Below are 6,840 nucleotides of genomic sequence, written 5' to 3'. Positions count from 1 at the left end.
AGAGAGACAGAGCATGAACGGGCGAGGGGCAGAGAGAGAGGGAGACACAGAATCCTAAGCAGGCTTCAGGCTCTGAGCTGTCAGCACAGAACCCGACACGGGGTTTGAACCATAAATTGTGAGATTATGACTGGAGCCAAAGTTGGACGCTTAACCGACTGAGCCACCCAGGTGCTCCTAAAATCTAACCGCTTTATCATGTTACGGTTCCAGATTCTTTTCTTAGTGGAGTGATGCTTGCCACAATCACATCTAAACCAGTCCCGTGTATATTTTCTCTTTTGTCTCCTAGGCTGGACGCACTTATTTTCTTTTGCTTAAAAATATTTTGGAATCAGAGGCGCCTGGGTGGCTCAGTCGGTTAAGTGTCCGACTTCATCTCGCGGTCCATGAGTTCGAGCCCCGGGTCGGGCTCTGGGCTGACGGCTCGGAGCCTGGAGTCTGCTTCCGATTCTGTGTCTCCCTCTCTCTCTGCCCCTCCCCCGTTCATGCTCTGTCTCTCTCTGTCTCAAAAATGAATAAACGTTAAAAAAATATATATTTTGGAATCATCACTGACCGTTAGTATTTCAAAAGTTATCTGATAAAAGAGGAAACTTTCTGGAGGCTGGGGACGCGCGTGGATAGCAGGAGTGTTATATGGTGTCATATCGGCCCGCTCACCTCGAGGGCCTGGGACTGCAGCTACAAAGGACCCTCGGCACTCTGTCACCACTGAGCGCGTGGAAGGGACCGCTTCTGCACTGGCCACGCCAGGGCCACGTGTCCCCTGCTCCAGAACACCTGAGGCTCCTTTCCCCACATTCTTGAGAAAGGTTTGCTCCTGGAATGCTTGAGGACTAGTCTCTGGGCAAGTAAACTCTCTAGTTCTTTGAAGGATAACCTTTCAAACCTTTCTGTGTCTGAGTTTAAATTTAGAAAATGTTGGTTAATACCTTTCATGCACGGCAGGATCCACGCGGGGATTGCGTGTCTGTGGACCAAGTTCTTGCTCCCAGTTGGGAAGGTAGATCTTATTGTCTAAGACAAACGGATATAGTCCCAGAAGTAGGCGTGGGGGGGTGGTGGGGAGGACAGGGGTACTGGATGAAATCACTATATTGGCCTTTCGCACCTAACCCAGAAATCGACTTTTTGTATAAATTCCTAACACCAGGTTTTTTTTTTGTTGTTTTTAAGGTAGGAAAGGTAATCTTTTTTTGTCATGTTCAGGAAGTCTTATTAATTTTTTTAAGTTTATTTATTTATTTTGAGAGTGAGTGAGAGAGAGAGAGAGAGAATGTGGGAGGGGTTGAGGGAGAAAGAGAGACAGAGCATCCCAAGCAGGCTCCTCAGTGTCAGCTCAGAGCCGACGTGGGGCTCAAACTCCCCAACTGTGAGATCATAACCTCAGCCGAAAGGAAGAGTCGGAAGCTTGACCGACTGAGCCACCCAGGCGCCCCGGCAAGTCTTGTTAATTTTGAGCTCCTTTTAGCGATGTCCGCTTCCGGGAGATTTTGGAAGGTACGTGGTAAAATGAGCGTGTGATAGTGTTTGCCTGATTGACAAATGCTCTCTTTGCGTTCAATGGCTTATGAAGATCGGTCGAGGTTCATGCACAGGTTCCATGCGGGATGATGATGAGGACTGGATGGGCATTTTGCTAGTGGCTCACTTATAGGCAGGCCTGGTGCCCGTGCACGGTGGGGGGCTGGCCTCATTTGTGGAGGGTGGCCTTGCGGGTTTGGGGCGGGGCATCACTTCTGTTCCCTTACTCAAGATGCTGACTCAATCTGATAACTGGGAGGTGTTGTCCTTAAAGAGTGACCAAGACTTTTTGTCTTCTGTTTTTCCAAATTCTGAATGCACTACCGATCCCTTGACGAGCAAGGCAACCCATTTGGCGGACGACTTGGTCAGGGACTACCTGGCCCAAGCAGTGACGGGTATGAAGTTGTCTTTGGGGAAGAAGAGGAGCAGGAAAAAAATGGGTACCATATGGGACGATGAAGGAAGGGGCTGCAGTGGGCCTGGGGCTCAGGAAACAGGTAGGTGGGGGAGGTTAGAAAGGAGAACACATCCAGAGCAAGGAATGGGCATCTTGATCTAACGAGCCACCAGTGAGGGGCGCCTGTGTGGTGTAGTCAGTTGAACGTCCAACTCTCGATTTCGGCTCAGGTCATGATCTCACGGTTCGTGAGTTCGAGCCCTGCGTCAGGCTCTTCACTGACCGTGCAGAGCCTCTTGGGATTCTCTCTCCCCCACTCTCTCCCCTCTCCTGCTCACGCTTGCATGCTTTCTCTCTCTCTCTCAAAACTTAAAAAAAAAAAAAAGAGGAGTCACCAGTGAACCCCAGCTAACTCAGGGCAGCCTTGGTCCATCTTGTGCCTCAGTTTACCTCAAGTGTACATGCAAAATATGTCAGTGGGAAGATACTAAGATGGCTTTCCCAAAGACTCTGTGCTCACAGGAATTTCAGTTTACAAGCACAAAACTCTTTTTTGCAAGTAGACAGCCAACTTTGGAATCTGCAGCCCAGTTCTTGGGAGGTTCGAGTCTCAGCCAGGCTCTGAGTCCGTTCTCAAGATAACTAGCCACAGAAAATGCCTCATGGGACACACTATCTCTTAACATCTTGGTCTTTCCCAGTCATGGAAAAAAAAAAATGGAAAAAGTCTTTTATAAATTAGCATTGTGTTTTGCAAAGCCAAATTTTCTGTTGCATAGGAGTAACCCCGTCATTTTTAGAAATAAAGAGTGAGGTTAATTGGCTAATGCACGCACTTACATCTCCCCTCTATACACATGCGGATGCACACACACACACACACACACACACACATGTATGTGTGCATGCGTGCGTGCACACACACACAGATGTGGTTAGTGGTTACAACTTGGTCCGGTTGGGACAAAAGCAACAGACGTCTCCCTGTCACCAAGCAGACACCCAGGGCTTGTGTCTGCCCATCAGCCCCGCTAGCAGCAATTACACAGCCCGTGGGTGTGATGGGCTGCAAACTAAACATTTGTAAAAAGGCTGTAATTAATGCAATTAGCTATTTACACGATAGCCCATAATGAATCCAAAGGCATCGTTATTGACTATTGAGTAAATAATCTGACATTAAAAAGTCAATGATCTGCAAATGAAAAATTCTCTCTCTCTTTTTTTTTAAAGGAGGGAAAATGAACGAAAGAAAATTAAGGAAAAGAGGAAAACAAGCAAAAAAAAAAAAAAAAACCTCTGCAGAAATGTCATTGCATAATAGTCCATTATGCCTCCAATTGAGCCGTCATGAACTATCAAAGAAATAATTGCACAATACACCATAATGGCTTAATAGTGTCAACATCTTTGCATTTACATATTTTTTTAATCAATGGAAATTAAGTACAAAAATGGGTCTTTGGGTTTCTGTCCTGATGTTACCATTGTGACTAGGGGTGGACTGCAGGTCGCGTTCCCTCTGCCACCTTCAAGGGAGGGAGCCGTGCCTGAAAGTCTACCAGACGAGGCTGTTGCAGCTTGGTTTGTGGGTGACGGAAGGGTGCCGAGGGACCCAGAGGACCGTGGTGCTGGGGAGGAAGACGCTCCACAGTGCCTTGCTGGCCACTGCAGCGGGAGCCAGCTATGACGACCTTTGGTGTTGCCCCAGGGCCTGCAAGGACCGGCGGCTCGCCTTCTGCAGGGACAAAGGCTTGCTCTGTATCCCCCACGCATGCCTTTCTAGTCCCTGCCACTTGTCATGCTTGCACAAAGTCCCATTGGCAAGGTGCTTCTCTCCAAAGAGAGATCAACCACTTGAGTAACTCGAGTCCTGACACATTCACAATCACCATGGCCCTACCCTGATTTTGCTATGGCTCTCCTACTCAGGGTTTGACTGGTGCAGCTTGATGGCTTGTTGGGGCTGAAACTGGCAATACCCAATGACCCTCCTCTTCTCCTTTGCCTCTTCTTTGTGGCCTCTTGAGGGCAAGACTGGTTCAGCTTAGTTTTGTAGAACATTCAACACCTTAGGGCTTTCCTTAAAGAGCCTTTACATGAGTCTATTTGTCCATCTAACATCTGTTTATCCATATACATTCACAAACACACATATATACATACACATATATTCATACATATACATATCTATCATCTATCTATCTATCTATCAATCATCTATCTGTTATCTATCTGTCGCCTATCTATTTATCATCTATCTGTCCATCTATCATGTATCTACCTATGTACATTCACACACACACATACACACACACACACGCACACACACACACACATATATATATATGCATTTATGCTTAAAGCCATGTGAGCAGAGAACCCTAAGGCATCTCGGGACTTGGAGGGAGAGAAAGGTTGCGTCCCCTCTGCTGTTCAGGGCGTGGATCCTAAGACGGCTGTGCGCAGTTAGAACTGGCAACAGCTGTCTCGCAACACTGCAAGAGGCTGAGGGCAACCAACTGACCTTCTCTTAGAGTTTGACCCGTAGAAGAAATAATATTAGCTAATGTCTGCAGAGAGCTTTATACTTGAAAATGCACGAATGGTCCTTTAATTCCAGTGGCTTCTCATGACAAAACTCACTAGCAATGCTAAGAGTAATAACAGTCGTTATTTGCTTTGCACCTGTGTGCTGGGTTCACCCCCTGTAGTTCCGACATTCGATCACCACCGGCACCAGCACCTAGAACACTGCCCAGAGCTCAGCAAGAGCCGAGTAAGCGTTTCCTGCATGACTAAGTGTATGAATACACCTTGAGAGGCAAATCTCCCCTTTGCAGATAAGGAATCAAGCTCAGAGAAGTATATTAACTTGCCCAGAGTCGCACCGCAAGTCAATGGCAGAGCTGGGTTTCGAAATCAGATTTTACCGTCTCCCAAGCCCAGACCGCTCGCTCTCTCCATTTTATAAAGGAAGCAGTGGATTCAGAGAATGTTTTTAAATGTTTTTTTGTTTGTTGGTTTATTTTTGAGATAGAGAGAGAGCACAAGACAAGGGACGGGGCAGAGAGAGAGAGGGAGAGAGAGAATCCCCAGCAGGCTCTGCACTGTTAGGGCACTGTGGGGCTCGATCCCATGAACTGTGAGATCATGACGTGAGCAGAAATGAAGAGTCAGACGCTTGACTGACTGGGCCACCCGGGTTCCCCAAGAGAATTTTCGAGCCCAAGGACGTTGGGCCAGAGTTGTGTCAGGCCTGCTCATGTTTGTTTCTGCAGAACCTGTGAACGGGAGACCGAGGAGCTCTGCTCACCTCACCCCTCACTCACATGGCTTCCCTCCTGGGAAAACTGGGTCCTTCTTTTCATCCCCATGGAAAGTGGTGAGGGCTGATGAGACACGATTCCTAGTCTGTGCGAGCAGACTCTGAAATTGCTGGCGGGTTGCTGCATGCATGGAGCCGCCCCACGTGGTGGGGGTGGGGGTGAGGCTGAGCACGACTGAATTGTGCACCTGCACTTTTTGAAAACTTTGGGCTTTGCAAATGCTTCTTCCCTCGTGAATAGGCCCAAATTGCTTGCCTCTCTGCCAGGCCAGCGCAACTTGCAACTTCTTTATTTGGGGGATTCTGACTCATGGGGTGGGGCACGTGGGTGAATAGGCCTGATGTCACGGATAAGACGAGGGCAGAGCGGAGCGGTGCTTTTACCAACATGAGGGACGCGGGGTGGGCCTCTCCTCTTTCTGGGTACAGGTGAAGTGAAGCTGGGTGAGGAATGCCCGGCGAAAGGACGTGCACAGGCGCAGGAACCTTTATGGTCCACCATATGATGCTACCTTTATTCCGAGTCCAACACCCAAGATGGAAGGAGTTGAGCTGCGTTAGCTGGGCGCTGGGGTTTCTGAACAGGGCTGGGAGTTTTTGTACTTTTCTGTCTCCCGTTCTCCTTCAGCCGGCGACTATCTCTACTATCTCTTACCGCTCTGATGGCCTTCAAGCATTGTTGCCTGTGCTGTTGATTAAACAAAATGAAGCTGATTGTAGCAGGTGCTCAGAGTAGACAGGAGTAGGTATTGCTACTTGTGAACCAAGAAACCATTTATCAAAGTTTTATCTGATCCCAAGCTTTGGATTTATCAGTCACTGTTTACAAATAGCATCAAGCCGAGCCCTGTCGGAGTGCGTCCGGAGCCGGCTTCGCTCCTCTCCAGAGCTGTCCCCGGTGGGAACATGGCCTCGGGCAGCATGGCTAATGAAGCGCACTTGGGAAGGGGCAGAGGTGCACGGGGGATTTTGCCCTATGAAACAGAACCACGTAGTGATTGGGGGATGGGTGCTCTCTTGGTGAGCACTCAACATGCAGCCTGTCTAGGGAAGTGGGCTTTGCATTTCTGGCTGGGGAGGGTGAAGCATGCAATTAAAATTGAGTAAGTCCCCCAAATTATCAGAGACTTGCCATCTGGTGGAATGAAGTTTCTCAGAGAAGGGGTGGGTGGACTATTCAGAGCTCTGGCTTTCTTTATCAGAGTCAGTACTGGTCAGAGGACGCCTTGAACCCCTAAAGGGGCAGTGTCTGGAAAGCATGGTGGTTACGTCTTCTCTTACGAGATTTCACCCCCAGAAGGCAAAAAGGTTGCCATATATGTCTACATGAAGTTCAAAAGAAAACACTGTCTAAGGGGATGCCATATGCAAAGGCCAAAAACAAGCGTCAGACAGGAAGAAAGTATTTGTAGCATAGATATTATAGACAACCTTTTGTAAATTACATAGAGTAGGGTTTTGGCCTCCTTCCTGCAACTCTACTAAAAAGACAGGAAATGGTATTTTGACAGGCACAAGGCCGAGACCAATGGGAGATAAAATGGCAACAACAGGACATGGGAAGGTAGGAAACAGATGGGTGAGT

Source organism: Acinonyx jubatus, chromosome E2 (genome assembly GCF_027475565.1).
Source record: "Acinonyx jubatus isolate Ajub_Pintada_27869175 chromosome E2, VMU_Ajub_asm_v1.0, whole genome shotgun sequence".
Classification (NCBI taxonomy): Eukaryota; Metazoa; Chordata; class Mammalia; order Carnivora; family Felidae; genus Acinonyx; species Acinonyx jubatus.
This window is presented reverse-complemented; position numbering follows the sequence as displayed.